The sequence below is a fragment of the Oryx dammah genome, unplaced genomic scaffold (assembly GCF_014754425.2).
Source record: "Oryx dammah isolate SB20612 unplaced genomic scaffold, SCBI_Odam_1.1 HiC_scaffold_23, whole genome shotgun sequence".
Lineage (NCBI taxonomy): Eukaryota > Metazoa > Chordata > Mammalia > Artiodactyla > Bovidae > Oryx > Oryx dammah.
In genome coordinates, this window is record NW_024070207.1 from 69851105 (window position 1) to 69874683 (window position 23579).

The following is a 23579-nucleotide window of genomic DNA, read 5'->3' on the forward strand; positions in this document are numbered from 1 at the left end:
TCTTCTTGGATTGATTCTTTTTTGTCTCTTTTTTGTCTCTTCTTCTTGGATTGATTCTTTTTTGTCTCTTTTTTGTCTCTTCTTCTTGGATTGATTCTTTTTTGTCTCTTTTCTTGCCCTTTATTTCAAAGTCTATTTTATCTCATATGAGTATTGCTACTCCTGCTTCCTTTTGGTCTCCATTTGCATGAAATATCTTTTTCCAGGCCTTCACTTTCAATCTGTATGTGTCCCTTGGTTTGAAGTGGGTAGATAGCATATATAGGGGTCTTGTTTTTGTATCTGTTCAGTCAGTCTTTGTCTTCTGGTTGGAGCATTCAACCCATTTACATTTAGGGTGATTATTGATAAGTATGATCCCATTGCCATTTACTTTCTTGTGTTGGGTTCAAGTTTATACACGTTTTCTGTGTTTCCTGTCTAGAGAAGATCCTTTAACATTTGTTGAATAGCTGGTTTGGTGGTGCTGAATTCTCTCAGCTTTTGCTTGTCTAAATCTTTTGATTTCTCCTTCATATTTGAATGAGATTCTTGCTGGGTACAGTAATCTGGGGTTGTAGCTTTTTCTCTTTCATCACTTCAAATATGTCCTGCCATTTCCTTCTGGCCTGAAGAGTTTCTATTGAAAGATCAGCTATTATCCTTATGGGAATCCCCTTGTGTGTTGTTTGTTTCTTTACCCTTGCTGCTTTTAATAGTTGCTCTTTGTGTTTGATCTTCGTTAATTTGATTAATATGTGTCTTGGGGTGTTTCGCCTTGGGTTTATCCTGTTTGGGACCCTCTGGGTTTCTTGGACTTGGGTGGCTATTTCCTTCTCCATTTTAGGGAAGTTTTCAACTGTTATCTCCTCAAGTATTTTCTCATGGTCTTTCTTTTTGTCTTCTTCTTCTGGGACTCCTATGATTCAAATGTTGGGGCCTTTAACATTGTCCCAGATGTCTCTGAGGTTGTCCTCATTTCTTTTACTTCTTTTTTTCTTTTTTCCTCTCTGCTTCATTTATTTCCACCATTCTATCTTCCACCTTATTTATCCTATCTTCTGCCTCAGTTATTCTAATGTTGGTTCTCTCCAGAGTGCTTTTGATCTGAGTTATTGCATTATGCATTATTGACTGACTCCTTTTTATTTCTTCTAGGTCCTTGTTAAACATTTCTTGCATCTTCTCAATCCTTGTCTCTAGTCTATTTATCTGTAACTCCATTTATTGTGTTCCTTTACCTGCTGAATATTTCTCTTCGTTTTCATCTTGTTTAGATTGCTGTGTTTGGGGTGGCTTTTCTGTATGCTGGAAGTTTGTGGTTCCTCTTTATTGCAGAGGTTCCTGCCTGTGGGTGGGGTTGGACAAATGGCTTATCAGGGTTTCCTGGTTAGGGAAGATTGCACTGGTGAAGCTGGATCTCTTCTCTCTGGAATGTAATGAAGTGTCCAGTAGTGAGTTTTGAAGTTTGGTTTGACTTTAGGCAGCGTGTATTTTAATGCTCAGGGCTATGTTCCTGTGTTACTGGAGAATTAGCGTGGTGTGTCTTGCTCTGGAACTTGTTGGCTCTTGGGTGGAGCTTGGTTTCAGTGTAGGTATGTAGGCTTTTGGGCTTCCCTGGTGGCTCAGCTGGTAAAGAACCCGCTCTTGTCAATTAACGTTCCCTGGATTCAGGCATTTTCTGGTGTTCTCAAGTTTTGGATTTAAGCCTCCTGCCTCTGGCTTTCAGTCTTATTCTTACAGTAGCCTCAAGACTTATCCATCTATACAGCACTGATGATAAAACGTCTAGGTTAATAGTGAAAAGATTATCCACAGTGAGGGACACCCAGAGAGGTTCACAGAGTTACATGGAAGAGGGAGATAGAGGTGACCAGGAGAAGAGGGGAAATCCAAAGGGGCGAGAGCAATCTAGCCAGTAATCAGTTCCCTATGTGCTCTCCACAGTCTGGAACACCCAGAGAGGTTCACAGAGTTACATAGAGAAGAAAAGAAGGAGGAGGGAGATAGAGATGACCAGGAGAAGAGGGGCAGTCAAAAGGGGAAAGACCAGTCTAGCCAGAAATCAGTTCCCTAAGTGTTTTCCACAGCCCAGAACACCCAGAGAGATTCACAGAGTTGAGAAGAGAAAGCAGAGGGAGGAGATGGAGGTAACCTGGGGGAGAACAGTGAGAGTCAAAAGGGGAGAGAGCTGTCAAGCCAGTAATCACACCCCTAAGTAAAAATGGGTACTGAAGATTAGATTCTTAAAGGTACAAAATGATAACAAATACCAAAAAGCAAAGATTAAAAATCTAGAGTAGAGGTTAGACTCTCAAAAATACAATATTAAAAATATAAAACCAAATCAATAACAAAAATTATAAAATATATATGTGAAATTTGGTTTAAAAATATGGTCTTTTTTTACAAGGTAATAGGTTATAAAAATGAAAATTAAGGGATTAATAAAAAAATTAAACATTTGTAAGTCTCTTCAGTGTCTACTTTCTGCCCTGACACAAGGGGGCGAAAGTGGTCACTTATTTAGGCTCTCTTGTTCAGTCGTGCTGTGGGGAGGGAGGAACACTGCAAACAAATATCACTGGCATGTGTGTGGAGTGCTCACAGTGTGTGGACCACACTGGGTTTGCCCTAGCTCATGGTGCCTGTGCTTTCCCAGTCTACACTGCTCAGGCTCCAGGTTGCTCTGAAGGGGAACTGTGCAATCACGTCCTGGATTGCGTGCACTTCCCAGGTCTAAGCTGCTCAGTTTCAGGTTCTCGAGTACTCCACAAAGGCACAGACTCTGTTGGGCCTGCATTTTGTGCCCTTCCCAGGTCCGAGGAGCTCAAGCCACCAGGTGCTTGGCGAGTGCACTATCCCAGGTGTGTGGTGCTTCTTATCACCTTTCTGGTCTCAGCTGATCTCAGGCTGTGACCCTCCTGGCATATGTCAACCGTGCAGGATTCTATGAAGACTTGGTTAGCAAACGGGAGCCTGCTCTCAGTTTGGAGGATGCCGTCTCTGGGGCCAAGATTGCCTTTTGCCTTCCGGCTCTGGCTGTTGTCCACCTGCCTTTCTGCCTCTGGCAGGGCAATGGGCCCGTCCACAGCCAGCTAGCTTTCCTCTGGTATTTGCTGAATCCTTTGTTCTGTGAGCCGGCTAGGCTGTGACTTAGGTTAGAGCTGTTTGCGGGGAATTTCTTTCTCTTTCTCTCTCTTTTTTTTCTCTCTCTTTTTTTTTTTTCTCTCTCTCTCTGGCTATCCCACAGTTTGGGTTGCTATCTCATTTTGGCTTCTTCAGATTGTCCTCAGGGCATCCAGGCTTGGTACTTACCCTAAGCATACAACCCATGCCTCCCCACTGCTCGCTGTGGCAGATGTGAGCGTCTGGGCTCTTTCTCCACTGGGAGTTGTAGTTAAGGCACGTGTTCTGTGGATTTTTTACCCCCTCCCAGTTATGTTGCCCTCTGAGATTCCATAACTCCCCACAGACTTGCCGGTGAGAGAGTGGTGTATGGAAACTCCTCCCCGGGACAGCTCTCCATCCCTAACTCTTTTGTCTCTCTTTTTGTCATTTATATTTTGTCCTACCTACTTTCAAAGAGAATGAGTTGCCTTTCGGGGTGCCTGGTGTCCTCTGCCAGTATTCAAAAGTTGTTTTGTGGAAGTTGCTCAGCATTCAAATGATTTTTTGATGAATTTGTGGAGGAGAACGTGGTCTCCCTGTCCTATTCCTCTGCCATCTCAGGACGGGCCCCCCCAATTTTTTTTTTTTAATGGCAAAACTTGTTTAGGTGGTATGCTTTAGGATTGTCACCTGAGTTGCTCAGCATATTATACCACTTTACATGCAGAACTTTTCATTATTTACTTTTAGTTCAATGTTGCTATTTAGACTGGGCATATTCTAATAGTATTAACCATTTAGCCTTCATTTGTTCCTCCAGTTTATTGCGTGGAACTTTGTTAACTAGCAAAATAATTTGATATTAAGATCTGTCAACCATGGACTGATTGGTTCTGGAGGTCCTGTTACTTGCTATATTATGAAACTACAGTCCCATGATTTGTTATACTACCAATATTAATTTAATCATGATAAAAAATGTATCCTGAGTTTTATATTGGTGAATGGTCATTATTTTTGTCTTGTTGTTGTTATTTGTTGAACAGCATTAATCTAAACCATAGTCACCAAGGTAATTCAAATATATTTGGTAGGTCTTAGACTTTTTCCAGGGGCTTCCCTGGTAGCTTAGCTGGTAAAGAATCTGTCTGTGATTCAAGAGACCCCAGTTTAACTCCTGGGTCAGGAAGTTCCCCTGGAGAAGGGATAGGCTACCTACTCCAGTATTCTTGGGCTTCCATGGTGGCTCAGATGGTAAAGAATCCTCCTGCAGTGTGGGAGACCTGGGTTTGATCTCTGGGTTGGAATGATTCCCTGGAGAATGGAATGCTACCCACTCTAGTATTCTTGTCTGGAGAATAGCCATAGACAGAGGAGCATGGAAGGTTACATTCCTTGGGGTTGCAAAGAGAGTTGGACATGACTGAGGTACTAAGCACAGCACAGACTTTTTCTACCATTAAGAAAAAAAAAATTTTTTTATTGCCTTGCATTGGTACAGAATTGTCATGTTTTCCTGTTACTAAAAATAAGTGGCTAGTTGTTGGCTCAGCAACCCCTCTGTATTACAGATGTGGTCCTGATAAGATTTTTTACCACCTGTGGTCAAATGTGGTACTTTTCTGTTTTTGAACTTCTGTAGTGATGGTTTTTTACAGTGTTGCCTCTGCTACTTCTCTGCTAGATCATCATTTAGCCCAGCTGTATTATGGGATCATCTTTTGACTTCATGGTGTCACTGAAAGGCTTACATGCGCTACTGGATGAAAATATTTCAATGGTAAGACTAATCTCCATGTGGTATTTTATCTCAAATCTTTGCTAACATGCTTCGTGTTATGCATAACACATATTGGGAAGTTTGATGCTGGCACACTTAATTTACCTTAATTTATGGCCAAAATACTGGTAACCATTATTTGGTGTCAGTCTGCGTTTATAGCTAATAAGGGGTCATTTCAGTTTTGTAATAACAAGATTAAATGTTTTATAGTATGAACACTGATGTTAACAACACTGCTAATCAGTGCAACTCTGAGTAAGGCAGTTAACTTCTTTAAAACCTAAACAAGGCAACTATATTGTGACATAATTAATATACTATAAAAGTTACCCTTTTAAAGTTTCAGTAGTTTTTTATATATTCAGTGTTCTGCAACCATCATTACTGTCTTACTGTAAGACATTTTCATTCCCCCCAGAAAGAAGCCCCAGACTTGTTAGCAGTCGTTCCTCATTTTCCCTGTTTGCTAACCCTGGAAACCACTGATCTAACTTTTTGTTCCTATGAATTTGTCTCTTCTGGTCATTCATATGAATGGAATCATACAATATGTAACATTTGTGTTTCACTTCTTTTACTTAATATGTTTTGGTGATTTAGATGCTGCTATGTGGTGTCAGCATATTGGGCCGCTACCAACCTGGGGAGTTCATATTTCAGTGTCCTATCTTTTTGCCTTATCATACTGTTCATGCGTTTCTCAAGGCAAGAATACTGAAGTGGTTTGACATTGCCTTCTCCAGTGGGCCACGTTTTTTCAGAACTCTACACCATGACTGATCCTTCTAGGGTGGCCCTACACAGCATGGCTCATAGTCGAAACAAGGCAAATTGGAAGTCTTCAAACAGGAGATGTCAAGAGTGAACATCACCATTTTAGGAATCAGCAAACTAAAATGGACTGGAATGGGTGAATTTAACTCAGATGATTATTATATCTACTACTGTGGGCAAGAATCCCTTAGAAGAAATGGAGTAGCCATCATATTCAACAAGAGTCCAAAACACAGTACTTGGATGCAATCTCAAAAATGACAGAATGATCTCTGTTTGTTTCCAAGGTAAACCATTCAGTATCACAGTAATCCAAGTGTGTGTCCTGACAGGTAATGCTGAAGAAGTTGAATGGTTCTATGAAGACCTCCAAGACCTTCTAGAACTAACACCCAAAAAAGATGTCCTTTTCATTTTAGGGTACAGGAATGCAAAAGTAGGAAGTCAAGAGATAATCTGGAGTAACAGGCAAATTTGGCCTTGGAGTACAGAATGAAGCAGGGCAAAGGCTAATAGAGTTTTGCCAAGAGAACGCACTGGTCATAGCAAACACCCTATTCTGACAACACAAGAGAAGACACTAGAGTCTTCAGACTCTACAGATATTACCAAATGGTCAGTATTGAAATCAGATTGATTATATTCTTTGCAGCCAAAGATGGAAAAGCTCTATACAGTCAGCAAAAACAAGACTGAGAGCTGACTATGGCTCAGATCATCAACTCCTTATTGCCAAATTCAGACTGAAATTGAAGAAAGTAGGGAAAACCACAGACCATTCAGGTATGACCTAAATAAAATCCTTCAGAATTATACAGTGGAAATGACAAATAGATTCAAAGGATTAGATCTGATAGAGTCCCTGAAGAACTATGGAGGGAGATTCATGACATAGTACGTGAGGCAGTGATCAAGACCATCCTTCAAAAAAGAAATGCAAAAAGAAATGCAATCATTTTGATTGTCTGAGGAGGCCTTACAAATAGCTATGAAAAGAAGAGAAGCAAAAGGCAAAAGAGAAAAGGAAAGATATACCCATTTGAATGCAGAATTCTAAAGGATAGCAAGGAAAGATAAGAAAGCCTTCCTCCGTGATCACTGCAAAGAAGTAGAAGAAAACAATAGAATGGGAAAGAACAGAGAGCTTTTCAAGAAAATTAGAGATACCAAGGGAACATTTTATGCAAAGATGGGTACAATAAAGGACAGAAATGGTATGGACCTAACAGAAGTAGAAGATACTAAGGAGAGGTGGCAAAAATACACTGAAGATCTACAGAAAAAAGATACTCATCACCCAGACAATCATGATGATGTAATCACTCACCTAAAGCCAGACATCCTGGAATGTGAAGTCAAGTGGGCCTTAGGAAGCATCGCTACAAACAAAGCTAGTGGAGGTGATGGAATTCTAGTTGAGCTATTTCAAATTCTAAAAGATGATGCTGTGAACGTGCTGCACTCAATATGCCAGCAAATTTGGAAAACTTAGCAGTGGCCACAGAACTGGAAAAGGTCAGTTTTTGTTCCAGTTCCAAAGAAACATAATGCACAATTGCACTAGTCTCACACTCTAGCAAAGTAATGCTCAAAATCCTCCAAGCCAGACTTCAGTAGTACGTGAACCATGAACTTTCAGATGTTCAAGCTGCATTCAGAAAAGGCAGAGGAACCAGAGATCAAATTACCAACATTTGTTGGATCATCGAAAAAACAAGAGAGTTCCAGAAGAGCATCTCTTTCTGCTTTATTCACTATGTCAAAGCCTTTGACTGTGTGGATCACAAAAAACTGTGGAAAATTTTTCAAGAGATGGGAATATCAGACCACCTGACCCGCCTCCTGAGAAATCTGTATGCAGATCAAGAAGCAACAGTTAGAACTGGACATGGAACAACAGACTGGTTCCAAATTGGGAAAGGAGTACGTCAAGGCTGTGTAATGTCACTCTGCTTATTTGACTTATATGCAGGTACATCATGAGAAATGCTGGACTGGATGAAGCACAAGTTGGAATCAAGATAGCTGGGGAAAATATCAGTTGCTTCAGATATGCAGATGATACCACCCTTGTGGCAGAAAAGCACTTTCTCTTGATGAAAGTGAAAGAGGAGAGTGAAAAAGTTGGCTTAAAACTCAACATTCAGAAAACTAAGATCGTGGCATCTGGTCCCATCACTTTATGGCAAATAGATGGAGAAACAGTGGAAACATTTACAGATTTTATTTTTGGGGGGCTCCAAGATCACTGCAGATGGTGACTGCAGCCATGAAATTAAAAGATGCTTGCTCCTTGGAAGAAAAGTTACGCCCAACCTACACAGCATATTAAAAAAGCAGAGACATTACTTTGCCAACAAAGGTCCATCTAGCCAAGCCTATGGTTTTTCCAGTAGTCATGTATGGAAGTGAGAGCTGGTCTATAAAGAAAGCTGAGCACCAAAGCATTGATGCTTTTGAACTGTGGTGTTGGAGAAGACTCTTGAGAGTCCCTTGGACAGCAGGGAGATAGAATGAGTCCATCCTAAAGAAATCAGTCCTGAATATTCATTGGAAGGATTGATGTTGAAGCTGAAACTCTAATACTTTGGCCACCAGATGCGAAGAACTGACTAATTTGAAAAGACCCTGATGCTGGGAAGGATTGAAGGTGAGGAGAACGGGACAACAGAGGATGAGATGGTTGGATGGCATCACCGACATGATTTTGTGTAACTCTGGGAGTTGGTGATGGATAGGGAGACCTGGCATGCTGCAGTCCACGGGGTCGCAAAGAGTCGGACACAAGTGAGCGACTGAACTGAACTGAACTCTTGTAGCGTCAGATGCCAGGGCACAGGATGACACAGACCCTTCCCGCCTGCAGTGCACACTTAGGGAATGGGGGTGGGGGACAGACATGCAAAACCACCTCTGCCTAATAAGAAAATTGCTGTAATGAAGCAGAATATAAAATGCAGTGTGGATATCAACAGCACACCACTGTCTCAATTGAGTTGAGTGGATTTTTGTCCATTTACTCTTCAAGGAGGACATATGCTTGTGTCCACATCACCCAACTTCTCCATCATATATGACGTTTTTCCAAGTGCCTCTCATTAAGATTGGGCTTCCCAGGTGGCTCAATGGTAAAGAATTCCCCTGCCAATGCAGGAGACGCTGGTTCAATCCCTAGGTTGGGAAGATCCCCTGAAGGAGGAAATGGCAACCCACATCAGTATTCTTGCCTGGAAAAGTCCATGGACAGAGGAGCCTGGCAGGCCATAGTCCACAGGATCTCAGAGAGTAAGACACAACTGAGTGATAGAACACACACAGACACATAGTATATGTTAGTACTTCATTCCATTTTTTAGCTGAATAATATTCCACTTTATGGATTAACCTTGTTTTATCCATTCATCATTTGAACGATATTTTGGGTTTTGTGTGGACATTTTCCTCGGTTATTTACTTCATGTTACAATTGCTTTGTAATATGGCAACTCTCCATATACTCTTTTGAGTAATTGACAGGCTACTAAAGTAACTGCATCATTTTATATTTTCACCAAGAAATTTATGAGGATGTCAGTTTATCTCCATTCTCACTTTTCTTTTATAAATGGCCATCCTGGTGGATGTTAAGTATAGTTGACTCTCGAACAGCACAGGGGTTGGGAGCACTGATCCTCCTCACAATGCAAAATCTACATGTAACTTACAGTGAGCCCTCCATATATGGCTATTTCTCCTGAGGTTCCTCGTGTGCATGGATTATCTAGTACTACAATATTTAGCACTGAAAAAAGTCCACCTATAAATGAACTCATGTAGTTCAAACCCATGTTGTTCAAGGAACATCTGTATCTTGTATCTCATGTGGTTTTGCCTAGTATATCTCTGTTGAGCAACTTTTTATATGCTGATTGGCCATTTGTATTTCTTTGGAGAAATGTATATTCAAATCATATGTTCACTAGAATTGAGTTATATATCTTTTTATATGTTGTTTACATTTTCATTCATAATAAATTTTTTTAAAAATTTATTTTTTAATTGAAGGTTAATCGCTTTACAGAATTTTGTTGTTTTCTTTCAAATATCAGCAGGAATCAGCCAGGTGCACCCATGTCCCCTCCCTCCTGAACCTCTCTACCATCTCCCTCCCCATCCTACCCTTCTAGATTGTTACAGAGCCCCTGATTGAGTTCCCTGAGTCATACAGTAAATTCCCATTGGCTATCTGTTTTACATATCATATTGTAAGTTTCCATGTTACTCTCTCCATACATATCACTCTCTCCCTCCGTCCCTCCCCCATGTATATAAGTCTGTTCTTTTTATCTGTTTCTCCATTGCTGCCCTGCAAATAAATTCCTCAGTACCATCTTTCTAGATTCCATGTATATGCATTAGGGTACAATATTTATATTTCTCTTTCTGACTTACTTCCCTCTGGATAATAGGCTCTAGGTTCGTCCACCTCACTAGAACTGACTCAAAGGCATTCCTTTTTATGACTGATAGTCCATTGTATATATGTACCTCAACTTCTTTGTACATTCATCTGTCAGTGAACATCTAGGTTGATTCCATGTTCTAGGTATTGTAAGTAGTGCTGCAATGAACACTGGGGACATATGTCTTTTTCAACTTTGGTTTCCTCAGGGTATATGCCTAGCAGTGGGATTGCTGGGTCATATGGTGGTTTTATTGCTAGCTTTTTAAGGAATCTCCATACCATCTTCCATTGTGGCTGTATCAATTTGCATTCCCACCAGCAATGGAAGAGAGTTCCCTTTTCTCCACACCCTGTCCAGCATTTATTGTTTGTAGACTTTTTGATGATGGCCATTCTGACTGGTAAGAGGTGGCCATCTTGTAGTTTTTATTTCCATTTCTGTTATAATGAATGATGTTGAGCATCTTTTCATGTGTTTGTTAGCCATCTGTATGTCATCTTTGGAAAAATGTCTGTTTAGGTCTTTTTCCCACTTTTTGATTGGGTTGTTTGTTTTTCTGGTATTGAGTTGTATGAGCTGGTGTATATTTTGGAAATTAATTATTTGTCAGTTGTTTCCTTTGCTATCATTTTCTCCCATTCTGAGGGTTGTCTTTTAACCTTGTTTCTACTTTCCTTTGCTGTGCAAAAGCTTTTAACTTTAATTAGGTCCCACTTGTTTATTTTTGTTTTTATTTCCATTACTCTAGGAGGTGGGTCATAGAGGATCTTGCTTTGATTTATGTCATCGAGTGTTCTGCCTGTGTTTTCCCCTAAAAGTTTTATAGTTTCTGGTCTTACATTTAGGCCTTTAATCCATTTTGAGTTTATCTTTGTGTATGGCATTAGGAAGTGTTCTAATTTCATTCTTTTACACATTGCTGTCCAGTTTCCCCAGCACCACTTACTGTAGAGGTTGTCTTTGCCCCATTGTATATTCTTGCCTCCTTTGTCAGGGCCAGAGGAGCCTGGTGGGCTGCTGTCTATGGGGTCGCACAGAGTCAGACACAACTGAAGTGACTTAGCAGCATAGACTCATGGGTTTATCTCTGGGATCTCTATCCTGTTCCATTGGTCTATATTTCTGTTTTTGTGCCAGTACCATACTGTCTTGATGACTGTAGCTTTGTAGTAGTCTGAAGCCAGGAAGGTAGATTACTCGAGCTCCATTCTTCTTTCTCAAGACTGCTTTGACTATTCAGGATCTTTTGTATTTCCATATGAATTGTGAAATTTTTTGTTCTAGTTCTGTGGAAAATGCCATTGGTAATATAATAGGGATTGCATTGAGTCTGTAGATGGCATTTGGTAGTTTAGTCATTTTCACAATATAGCAAAGATTAATAACACTAAAAGCTGGTTCTTTGAGAAGATCAACTAAATTGACAAACCATTAGCCAGACTCATCAAGAAAAAAAGAGAAAAATCAACAAAATCAGAAATGAAAAAAGAGAGGTTACAACAGACAACACTAAAATATAAAAGATCATAAGAGAATATTGTGAGCAACTACATGCTAATAAAATGGACAACATAGAGGAAATGGACAGATTTTTAGAAAAGTTGAACTTCCCAAGACTGAACCAGGAAGAAATAGAAATTATGGACAAGCCAATTACAAACACTGAAATTGAAACTGTAATAAAAAAAATCTCCCCAAATACAAAAGCCCAGGGCCAGATGGTTTCACAGGGGAATTCTATCAAACATTTAGAGAAGAGCTAATGCCTATGTTTCTGAAACTCTTTCAAAAAACTTCAGAGGAAGGAACACTGCCAAACTCATTCCACGTGGCCACAATCACCCTGATACAAAAATAGGCAAAGACAATGAAAAAAAAAAAGAATATTACAGGCCAGTATCACCATTGAATATAGGTGCAAAAATCCTCAATGAAATTCTAGCAAACAGAATTTGACAACATGTTAAAAAGCTCATACACCATGATCAAGTCATGTTTATTTGAGGGATGCAAGGATTCTTCAACATATGTAAATCAATCAATGTGATACACCATATTAACAAATTGAAAGATAAAAACCATATGATCATCTCAATAGATGCAGAAAAAGCCTTTGAAAAAATTCAGCACCCATTTGTGGTAAAAGCACTTAAATAAATGGGCATAGAAGGAAACTGCCTCAACATAGTAAAGGTGTATATATGATAAGCCCACAGCAAATATTATTCTCAGTGGTGAAAAACTGAAAGCATTCAGTCTAAAATCAGGAACAGGACAAGCGTGTCCACTTTCACCACTATTATTCAACGTAGTTTTGGAAGTCCTAGCTATGGCAATTAGAGAAGAAAAATAAAAGGAATCCAGATAGGAAAAGAAGTAAAACTGTCACTATTTGCAGATGACATGATACTATACATAGTAAACCCAAAACAGATTATCAGAAAATTACTAGAGCTAATCAGTGAATTTAGCAGTCATGGGATACAGGGTCAATACACAGAAATCACTTGCATTCCTACTGATTTAAAAATGCTTCTTCCATCCTGCAAGCTTCTGGGAACTCTGTTTATTGTTTATAACATATATAACCATTAAAAATCTTCAAACCCTCCAGTATAGAGGTAACTGGTTGTGTTTTCACTACAAAAAGTTTAGAGTCTCAGAGAGATAAGAATCCTTTTCCACTTGATGGTTTTGCTTCAGTTTTAAGAGTAACTCCCTAAGAGGGAGCTAAAGGAGACCACCTAGGATACAGAGAGGTTTAGGTCCTATGAAAAGCATTAAAGGAATTAGAGTCATTTAGATTCTGGGAAACAACTCCAAAATGGAGTTTGTTTTCAGATGTCTTATGAAGTCAAGGATAGTTGGTTTTGTTGCATAAAGGCAATTCTAGTTAATGGAGTAATAGATTCAAGAGGGTCCAAAGATGAAAATACTTTTGGAAGTAATAACCTAGTGGAATTTGAGAATCTCCCCACATGAAAGATTCGATTACATGCACTTTAAGGTCACATTTAAGGAAGAAATGTAAGGCTTTAGGTAGCAGGTCACAGAAGATACCTTGGGTTATGTGGTTCTACTTGGTGGCCTTTAAAGCTTTTAAAGTATTTCTTTCTTCAGGTTCAAGGGTCACCTGGGAAGCAGGCCACTGGAAAATGAGTTATATTGTACAATCAGTCTACTAATGAATAGGAATGAAATAAGGCCTCAGCAGTTGTCCAGAGAGTCTCTGGTCTCTGGGAGCCACCATTCTCTCATGGGCTCAGAGTGATGGCTCTTGATTATAACACAGGTTGTAGATTTAGAACTTCAAGGATGGAAGGACCTTAAAAATCTCATATCTAAAACAGCTTATTTTAATTTGACCCTAATTCAAGTCCTTTTATAATATACCCAAGAAACAGTCTTTTAGCCTCCAAGTAAGGGCACTTAGTGGTGGGGAACTCCCTGAGTTAGTTTGACTCTTCTTTTAAGAGCTCTTTGCAACATTGAGCTAAAATATATCTTTCTACAGTTTCAACTCACTCATCACATTTGTATTATGCCCCAGTTCAAGAATATTGCTTTACTGTTCTCTCTTCTGCATCTTCAGCTTCTCTCTGCCGTCTTTTTGCTGCCATACACTGTGCTGGGTGATGGGGATATGGAGATGAATTAGACATGATTCCTGCCCTCAAGGAGTTCTCAGCCTAGTGAGAGTTCGACATGTACACAGAGAATTACAACAGTATGGTATGCTCTACAATGGAGGTATGTACAAGATACTGTGGGATTCAGAAGAGAAATCAATTGACTGAATCTGGACATGCAGAGGTTAGAGGAACTGATGATTAAGTTGAATCTCAAAAAAAGTAAAGGTTGACTAAGCAGAAAAAGTATGGAGATTAGAAATAGAATGATGAATTGGGAATTACAGTTAGTTTATGAAATTAGGTTGTAAATGTGGGCTGGGAATAGAGCTTTATATAGTGTGAAATGAATCAAGTAAAAGTGAAGTTGCTCAGTTGTGTCCGACTCTTGTCGTGTGTGATCCCATGGACTGTAGCTCGCCAGGCTTCTCCGTCCATGGGATTTTCCAGGTGAGAGTACTGGAGTGGATTGCCATTTCCTTCTCTAGAGGATCTTCCTGACCCAGGGATTGAACCCGGGTCTCCCACATTATAGGCAGACACTTTACTGTCTGAGCCACCAGGGAAGTCTAATTTTGAATCAAAGCAAATTAAATTTGGATTTCGTTTTGAGTGTTTTAAGAAGGGGATGCTTTTGATGGTCACTGTGGTGGTAGTAAGTTATGGAAGATTTTCAGATCTAGACAGGGAGATCAGTTAGAAGGATACTGTAGTAGTTAAGAAGATAAATGATCTAAGGCTAGAAGGAGTGACAATGAAGATAACCTCTTAAATACAATGTTAAGGAAATTATAGATATAATTAGAACATGGGAAAATTTAGGCTTTCAGACTGGCAAATGGGTACCCTCCATCCGCACCTCGACCTTCATTAAAGATCCTTGCATGTTTTTTTATATAGGTGTTGCCATTGGTTCCTTCAAGACCAGGGCTTGGCTGCATAGATTTTGCAAGTTCCTTTAGGGGGTGGGGCAGCCATATGTGAAATGTTCACTCTAAGAAAGACAACTGAAGAGCCACAGACTTCTCATAGTGTTACTAAGTTCTTGATCCTTCTCATCAGTAGCAGGGCTACCCACACTGTCACGTATCTTCCAAAATATTTTTTACCAAAACTGGAGGCTTTTATATTTAAAACCCTCTCAGGAAAGAAATGGCCTTGGTTGTTATTGTCTCAATGCTTTGTTTAAGGATTTTTGAATGTTTATGGTTATATCTCCTGGTTAAAAATATTTATAATAATTAAAAATATAAATATATCCTGAATTTATTTTCTTGTTTCTCAAAGCAATATAAATACAATATTTGGCAAATTCTCTCCTTAAGGCTCAGAGGATTCAGAGAATGGCTTTCTGTGACTAGAATTATTGATTGGAGAGTATGTTTAAGTAGACCTTTTGTATTTTCCGTGAACCTTATCTAACTAGCCATGCTGAAGAGCAGTGGAGGGGAGAAGGGCTGGAAAATGAAGCCCTGAGCAGGACAGCAAAACAGTACAGTGACAGTTTGAGCCTTGCACTCAGATCTAGTCTCATACTTACCAATGTAGTTTTGAGCATGGTTTTTCACCTTTCTGTGTTACTTTATTTCTTCTTATGTAAAATAGAATTAGTGATATCTTTTTGCAATGATGAGTGGGGGTGGGAATATAAGGATTTAATGGGATTATTTGTATAAATTGCTTGGAACAGATGTGGGATATGCTGAATGCTATATGAACTGTAGTTTTTGTTGATAATGATGTTGACCTTGACAAGGATTTTAAAAACATAGTTAACTAAAGGTACTTAACATTTTATATTGTCAATAAGGATGTTGGGGTTTGCAAAAGAAAGTAAAGCTACCTGATCTCAAGGTTTTCAGTGGCATGCTAGAGGGAAGTCACTTTTCTGCTGGGTTTTTTTTTTTTCCCTCTTCCAAACAGGTTGGGAAACCAGATGACTTTTGTCCATGCCCTGATCACTAATCTATTGCATTTCCTCTTATTTCCAAATATAAAACTGTTGAAATTTTGTATAATACCTAAACTGAATAAAGTTATCCTAAAAAATGTAGAAAAATACTTTGGAATTGGTCAAAACTGGATTTGAAACCTATTACTAGCTATGTGATCTAAGGCATGTTACTTAACCTAATTGAACCTCAGTTTCTTCATCTAATATATAATAATTAATTTGCAGGGTGTTCATGAGGATATTGTAAAGTGTGTGTTATAAGCACGCTATAAATTACAGCTATCATTGTTAGTTCTTGGGACATTCACCGCATGACAGAAACAACAGCAGGCCCTGGTGGCTGGGAGGACTTCATGGATCCAACAGCAACCTGAAGAAATCCTACTCGGATGGATATAATACAACCTGCTAAGTGTCCTAGCACTTATCAGGTTGTATTATCATTGTCCGTGTCTATGGCTCTCGTCTACCAGACTCTAAATTCCTTACAGGCAAGGACAGTGCCTTATTCATCTTTGTATTCGCAGTGCCTAATTCGGTGCACATTGTAGGCCTCATTAAATGTTTGTTGAATGAAAAAATGAATCATCAACAGACATTAATTGGGCGCCTGCTCTGTGATCTCCATGGGCTCATCTTGTCCCCGCCAGTTGCCTACAACGTCCAAGCTGTCTTCAATATGCTTTCTTCTGAAGTTTACTCCTGTCTTCTAATTCTTTTGCCAAGGACTTCTCTGTGTAGTACAAAGACAGCAAATATACTTCATCTCAAGTAACATCTCCAATTGATTGATAGTACCTGTCTTTATTATGTTCTATAAAAACAGTTCTGAAGCCAGGTGTCAACTCAGTATGAAAGAGGATTATAACTAATTAGTGATGTTTGCTGGGGGTGGGGAAAGGGGATTAGCAACATACATGCCATATATATGTCATATTTAATATTGTGTTTTCCATGAAATACTGTTTCCATGCCTGTATTTTAGTCTTGGCTACTTGCAGATGTTGCATTGCTGCCGCTGCCACCACTGCTGTTACTACACTACACTTGCTACGAGTTGTTCCTTGGGTAGGACCGGAGTGATCATTGATCAGAAACTCATCCTCACAGTCTGGGGTTTGCTCCTGTTGCTGGTATTCACAGTTTTCCCCTTTCAACTTTACCTCAGCTAACCCCTTACCTACATTAACAGGTAGGCCTTTAGTTTATGTTCACCACTCAACAGGCTCATATTTCCTTTTTCTTATTTACTGTGATTAATCATTATTGCTTCATGAGAAGCCTTCTTTCTATTAGAAGATGTGACAACTAGAATACAAGTTAAACCATTCCATCAAGGCCCTACAGTGAATCATATAAGCTCCCTTTTAATATAGTAGAAAATTGAGCATACTCACACACTATAAGGCAGGGAGAAGGGAAACATTTGTACATATGGGACAGAGATGATAACATATGGCTCTTAGAACACAGGTAGAGAGCCTTAGATCAAAGGAGTTACCTCTTTACTGGGGCATAGTGATAAGAATAGGAGTTAGAAACAGTACCTGATAAGGGTGTTGGAAATTTGTAATTGTAGAGGTGGGTGAAAGGAAGCTGACCAGGGACAAGATTACAGAGACTAGAGTCTTAAGAAATACCCAGGCCATATCGAAGAGCAGCTAGTTTGAAACTTGATTAGAGACTCAGGAAAAGAAAAGGTAATCTTGGGCCATTGTCACAAGTATCATTTGGTTGCCTAGAATTGATTTTGCTTGATTGAGGGATAGGGGCTTCTCAGGTGGCTCAGTGGTAAAGAATCCGCCTGCCAGTGTAGGAGCCACAGGAGATGCAGGTTTGATCCCTCGGTCGAGAAGATCCCCTGGAGGAGGGCATGGCAACCCATTCCAGTATTCTTGCCTGGAGAATCCCATAGACAGAGGAGCCTGGTGGGCTACAGTCCAGAGGGTCACAAAGAGTCAGACATGACTGAATGAGCATGACTGAGGGATGGACAGCTAGTAAGAGAAAAGTTACACACCAATAGATTTGAGGATCCAGACTGTATATGGAAGGAAGGTCAGAGTCTACATAGAAAAAGTGGCCTTAGTATGATCAAGATGGGTGCTGAGTCTTTGGAAAACTGGTATGATAGGATCTATATCAGAGACTGAACTTTGGAATGGTAAAATTTAAAAACTGGAGTGATCAAGATACCCGTGATGCTAGGATGTCAGATGGTTGTTTACTTGGGTATTGAATGACCCAGGATTATAGCAAAAGCCGGGTTAGGAATGGACACTGGGGGCTAGATAAAATAGGTTTCAGTGACTGAAGAATGATCTAGGGGTTGGCACATGACAACTGTGCAGGTGCAAGAGAAGAAAGGATGCAGTGGGATAGTAGTATGAGCCTCAAAAGAGTGGTGGAAATTACTAGAAGATGCAAAAACTATTGTTTGCCCATTGCACTGAGGTTTTGGCTGGCAGAATGCACATCTAAAATGATTCCCTTCTCTATCAAATGCTTATTCTATGCCTGACATTTTGCTGTGTGCCATATGTTTCTCCCTTTTGGTCTGTCACATATCCTATGTGAAAATGAGCAGCAATCCCAGGCGAGGGTTAGGGTCAGGCTGCTGGCCCTTAGCACTGGTGGAATCCTGTTGACATCTCCTAACTCTTTGAAAGAGCAGAAGGCTGGTCATCTAAAAGTGTCAGAAAAACATTTATTTAGGATCACAATTTCTCCTTGACCTTGATGTAGCTTGATTACATGGTACATGCTTTTCTTGGCTGTGTTCCATAATATGCTTTGGCCTCTGAGCCTCTGAGTTGAGGAGTGAACTAGAACTGTCCTTTGAAAAAGATAGGCACAATTCCTTAAAAACACATATTAATTAGGAACAAGACACAGTCCTATTATCTAATTGAACTTTTAAGATAAAGAGTAGACAAAATAAAGCCCACATCAGTGGATGAATAACAAAACCACTTTGTAAAAGCCATTTAGGGTCAGGATACATCCAGTTTAGTGGCCCTATTGTAGGTGTTCCCTGTGTTGTTGGGAAGGAGGGCTGGAAATTGATGCAAAGAGATAGCCCTTAGGACTTGGAAGGTAAAGTTTAGGGTGAGTCTCTGTGAGCCCTCTGACACCACATGCAGTCCTTTTTCTTTCGTTATAGTCTTCAAACGAGTCAATATTCCAATGAAGGTTTAGAGCCAGTGTGTTAGAGTGACCAGGCCTTCAGACAGCCTATCCCCTCCTGTGGGGGCTGCTGTATATTTATTCCTCAGGAGGAGCTGGTAGAAGACTTCATGAAGGAGAAGAAAAGGAAAAAAATCAAAGGATGACTACAACCTCTTTTCATCTCAGTTTTGCAAAGCATGACTCAACAGAGAGATCACATTCTTGAAGACTCTCCAGACCACAGGTTGCTCTTTTCAATTGCATTCTTAGCCCTCTCAGTTCCTTTCTGTTTTTGGAAATTGTACTCTATGTGTATATATGAACTATCACTTCCCATAAAAAGGACCCCATGTAGTCAAAAATTGCCAGATCTCCAATGCTGATGAGTTTTAAGTTTCAGCAACATAAGACCCCAGCTTTATGGAAGGAAAGCAGTTAGTTGATCCCAGCCTCTGCGTTCATAATCCTTTTTCCTTCAGTCCCATGACTGAGATATCACTGATTAAAGCAAACAAAAGCCATAACTTTCTTACTTCCTCTGGCACTGGGAGTTATTCTCCTTCACTAGCACTTCTTTCCATCTGTTAAGAACCAAGGAGGTATGAATGCTAAGGTTGGGGTTGAATTTGTCATAATTACTGCTTTAGTTGGGGAATACTCGTATTAATCAGCCTGATACCAACTCCTATCTTATCTCCTGGCAGCCACCGCAGACATTTACCATGGCCAGCAACTGGACCTCAGCCCCGGGATTTACTCTTGATGTCTCAACTGATTATGAAATCAGTAGGAGAGCTTGTATCCCTTTCTAACTTGTTCATCAGAGATTTTAAGATTTGCGTACATGTGGTATGTAAGGACACAGATCTTGCGGGTTAATAGTAAACTGTCAGGAGTCTTGGTTACTTTTTATCTCTTGGAAATGGGAAAGATAGGGTATGGGAAAAGTGGAAAGTCCTTTCAGATATTCTCAATGATTGCTCAGGAAACCCATAATCGCATCTCCTGATGCCTTATATCATGCCTCTCCTTTCTTCAGAATCTCAGTGCACTCCTTGCTCTCTCTAGTCACTTTTCATTTCCTGCTCCACGCTGATGGGTTTTAGCAAGTGTTTTTCCTTTCCCTCCCCCCGGCCATATGTCTATAACAGGCCCCAGCTGGGAAGAGCCTTATTGTGAATGAGTGAATGAAGCTTCAGTGAATGTTGGGAGTGACATCATGTTTCTCTCTGGATATGTGGAGAGAAGGAGTGCAAGTGCAGAGAGGAAGGAGAGGGAAACTATGATATCCCATTAAAGAGTAACAAATGCTTGACATTTTAGTGGGTATAGACCTTAAAGTCTACATGATTGAAGGAAGCAAACCAGGATCTCTGCTGTTTGTGAGTGAAGATAGGAATGAACTCATTTCCTTGAAGAATGAAGGGAGAGAGGAAGAAGAGAGAACTGAAGGAGGTCATAAAATCCTTTACTTAATTGGAGGAGGCACTGAAACTCGCTTCATGAACTTGTACTTTTTAAAGGTAGATTGAAGATAAGTTGTTGTGCTGCACTATTTCTGTTGCTATTCGTGAGAGTCACTACCAGCCTCTCTTCTCAGGTAGGTCTGCCTTTGTGGAGGCTTCTGTTGACCTTTATAAATAAAGAACCCAGAAAAAAGTTTGCAACTTAGAAGAACCCTCTGGTTCAATGACAGGGTGTTAAAGGGGTTGAGTACAGAGGAAATGACACAAATAGTACCATATAGCTCCGTTTTTATTTTATTTTTTCTTTTTAATAGGATTAATGGGCCAGAAACCATGGGCAGAATGACTTCAGGCAACCCCAAACACCAGATATTGGCATAAGGAAACAATACAATGAAAAGTCAATACTTGGACCTTTGTCATTCCACAGAGCATGATGTACTATCTAAAACAAAAAAGAAGAGCTGCTTTGGAGAAGGGTTTTAAAAGATTGTTTCATCAGAAGAAAGATTTAGAAGAGGGGAAACTTCCAGTTATATAAGATGGGCATTTTAGCATTTAAAGACGTCTGTTCCCTGTGTAGGTCATTGAGATTGATACCAGGAGCAGACTGTGGCTGACAAAGCCAGTTTAACTAAGTGGTTTCATGCTCCTAGAGAGATGCTGTCACTCTTGTCTCTCACTTTGGTGGATATTCATCTGCAATGAGTCCAATACCTGAAGGAGCAAGAGAACAACAAGCATACAGGGGAACAACATGGCCTTCTGAGTGAAGATAGCAGCGGAAAACATGAGATTGACTGCATTGGGCTGGGCTTGTTCTTTAAAAAAAAAAAAAAAACAGTCTTATTTTTGATGATAAAAGTAACAGGTGGTCATAGTTAAAAAAAATAAAGTGAAAGGTATAAATTAAAAAGAATATTATTTTACAACCCAGAAAATCTTAACATTTGCATGTTTCCTTTTACAACTTTAAAAAAGTGTAACAGTTTAAAATTGACATTGTACTTGTTACTCTCCAACTTTCTCATTTGAAAATAAATAAGCATTTTTCCATGTCATTAAAATTACTTAAAAACACAATATTAAGTGTCACATAATATTTCATATGAAAAATCCACCAAGCAATTGAGAGCTTTTTTAAGTTGTTGAGAAATCACATATACAAATCAACAGCATACAGAAGATTTAAACAACACAAATTACAAGCCTTACAAAATGTGAATAGAAATACATTTCTGACTTGAGTTACAGAAAACACAATTCATTTGAAGTACATTTGGAATGCTTACAAAAATGGATTCTTGGGAGAGATAACAAGATGGCAGAGAATAGGATGTGAAGCTCACCCTCTCTCATAAATAAAACAAAAATACATCTACATGTGGAATAATTTTCACAGCATATCTATTGAACACTGGCAGAAGACCTCTGACTGCTAAAAAGGCAAGAAAGTCACAGTGTAACTGGGTGGGAAAAAGGAAAGCAAGAAAGGAATCAAGATGGGACCTGCACCCCTAGGAGGGAACTGTGAAAGAAGAAAGGGAGTTGCATAGCCTCTGAAGAAAATGCAATAGCCATTTCTCTGCAGCCAGAGCAGAGGGAGAACTGCACAGATGGTCAGTGCTGATGTCCTGCACTCCTCAGCCTGACACGCACATCTTCCAGTGCTGATGGAGGCTGGATGCTGAAACTCGGGCTTCAGAGATAAAACCCTGTGAGAGGACTGGAATAGGCTATGGGTAGACAGGTTGGGGGAGGAGTGGGAATCCAGTGCAGCTGTGGCTGGGAGTGTAAGTGGAGGAAGCCTGGGCCACCTTAGAGGTCAGTTGCCATTGTTTGTGGGGTGTATGAGGGGAGGGATGGTACTGGATTATAGACTTTCTCCCTGTGTGAATGCTCACAGAGGGCAGGACACTGCCTACACAGGCTGTGGGGACTGTTGCAAATCACCACCACCTGCCCAGAAACCAGGAGTGGTCCTGGGCCCCTGCTGACACCCATCCAGACTCCAGGAGTGGTTGTAAACTCCTGTGCTGCCATCACATGTCCCAGGGGTGCCACCTGAGCTGAGAACCCCAAGATCAGGCACCCACCACTTCATCTGCCCACCACCTATCAAGAGGAAAACAGCACAGGCTGAGGAAAGGGGCAAAAGACATAAATAATTCTCCAGGACCACAATTGATATATCTCCTAAACTTTGTAAGGTAAATATAGGTGAAATGGAGCAGAGGAACCACTCCCAGTTAAAAGAATGAGCATTTCCCTGAAAAAAATTAACAATAAAACAGGCTTCTTCAGTATAACAGACACGGAGTTCAAAAGGGAAATAATGAAAATACTGAAGGAATTAAGAAAGGCTATCTACAGAAATGCAGAGTACTGTAAAAAGGAACCAGAAACTATAAAGAAGAACAAAGAAAAAATAGAAAACTCATTTGCAGAGAAAAAAGATCAACTAAAGCCAATGAAAATCAGAATGAACAATGCAGAAGAATGAATAAGTGACTTGGAATACAGAATAATGGAAATCATCCAATCAGAATAGCAGACAGAAGGCCAAATTGGCGGGGGGGGGGGGGGGGAATGAAAGCAATATAAGAGATCCATGGGATAATATAAAGTGTGCCAAACTATGCATAATAAGGATTCCAGGAAAAGAAAGAGAAAGGGGGATCGAAAATATATTTGAAGAAATTATGCCTGAAAACTGCCAAAACCTAAAGAAGGAAACAAATCCACGTACAGGAAACTTGTTTATCCCAAACAATATAAACCCGAGCAGATCTACACCAAGACATTTTAACTGAAATGGAAAAAGTTAAAGATGGGATTCTTAAGGAAGCAAGAGAAAAACAAAGAGTTAATTATAAAGGAAACTCCATAAGGATAACAGCTGATCTTGCTACAGAAATGTTGCAGGCCAGAAAGAAGTGGAAAGATATATTCAAAGTCCTGAAAAGGGAAAACCAACAACCTAAGATACTCTATCCACGTAGAACAGGAGAGAGGAAGAATTTATCAGAGAAGCAAAAAATAAGAATATAGCAGTACTAAAGGAAATACTGGAAGTTCTCTAAATAGAAAAGAAGTAAAAATCCATAGGAAAGGGAAAACCATAATTGGAAAATAAGTGAATACACAGATTTAAAAAAAGTGTAAAGGTGATAACCACAATGAACAGCAAAAAAAAAAAAAAAAAAAAAAAAAATTGTAAAGAACAAAAAAAAAAACAAAAAAAAAAAAAAAAAAAAAAAAAAGATGTAA

General features: G+C 39.7%; 1 long non-coding RNA gene across 26 annotated transcripts in view; it reads left to right on the forward strand.

Annotated features, from left to right (window-relative positions):
* Nucleotides 1-22880, forward strand: part of LOC120881962 — an 83038-nt gene extending 60158 nt beyond the window's left edge. For 18 of the 26 annotated variants that reach the window (XR_005725369.1, XR_005725381.1, XR_005725383.1 and 15 more), the window contains 5 exons: nt 4775-4870; nt 13685-13842; nt 15901-19087; nt 19548-19692; nt 20367-22880. This is a non-coding gene — a long non-coding RNA (uncharacterized LOC120881962). The remainder of the gene's footprint in view (nt 1-4774; nt 4871-13684; nt 13843-15900; nt 19088-19547; nt 19693-20366) is intronic. The other 8 variants (XR_005725375.1, XR_005725386.1, XR_005725387.1 and 5 more) reach the window with 6 other exon arrangements.
* Nucleotides 22881-23579: the final 699 nt, after the last annotated feature.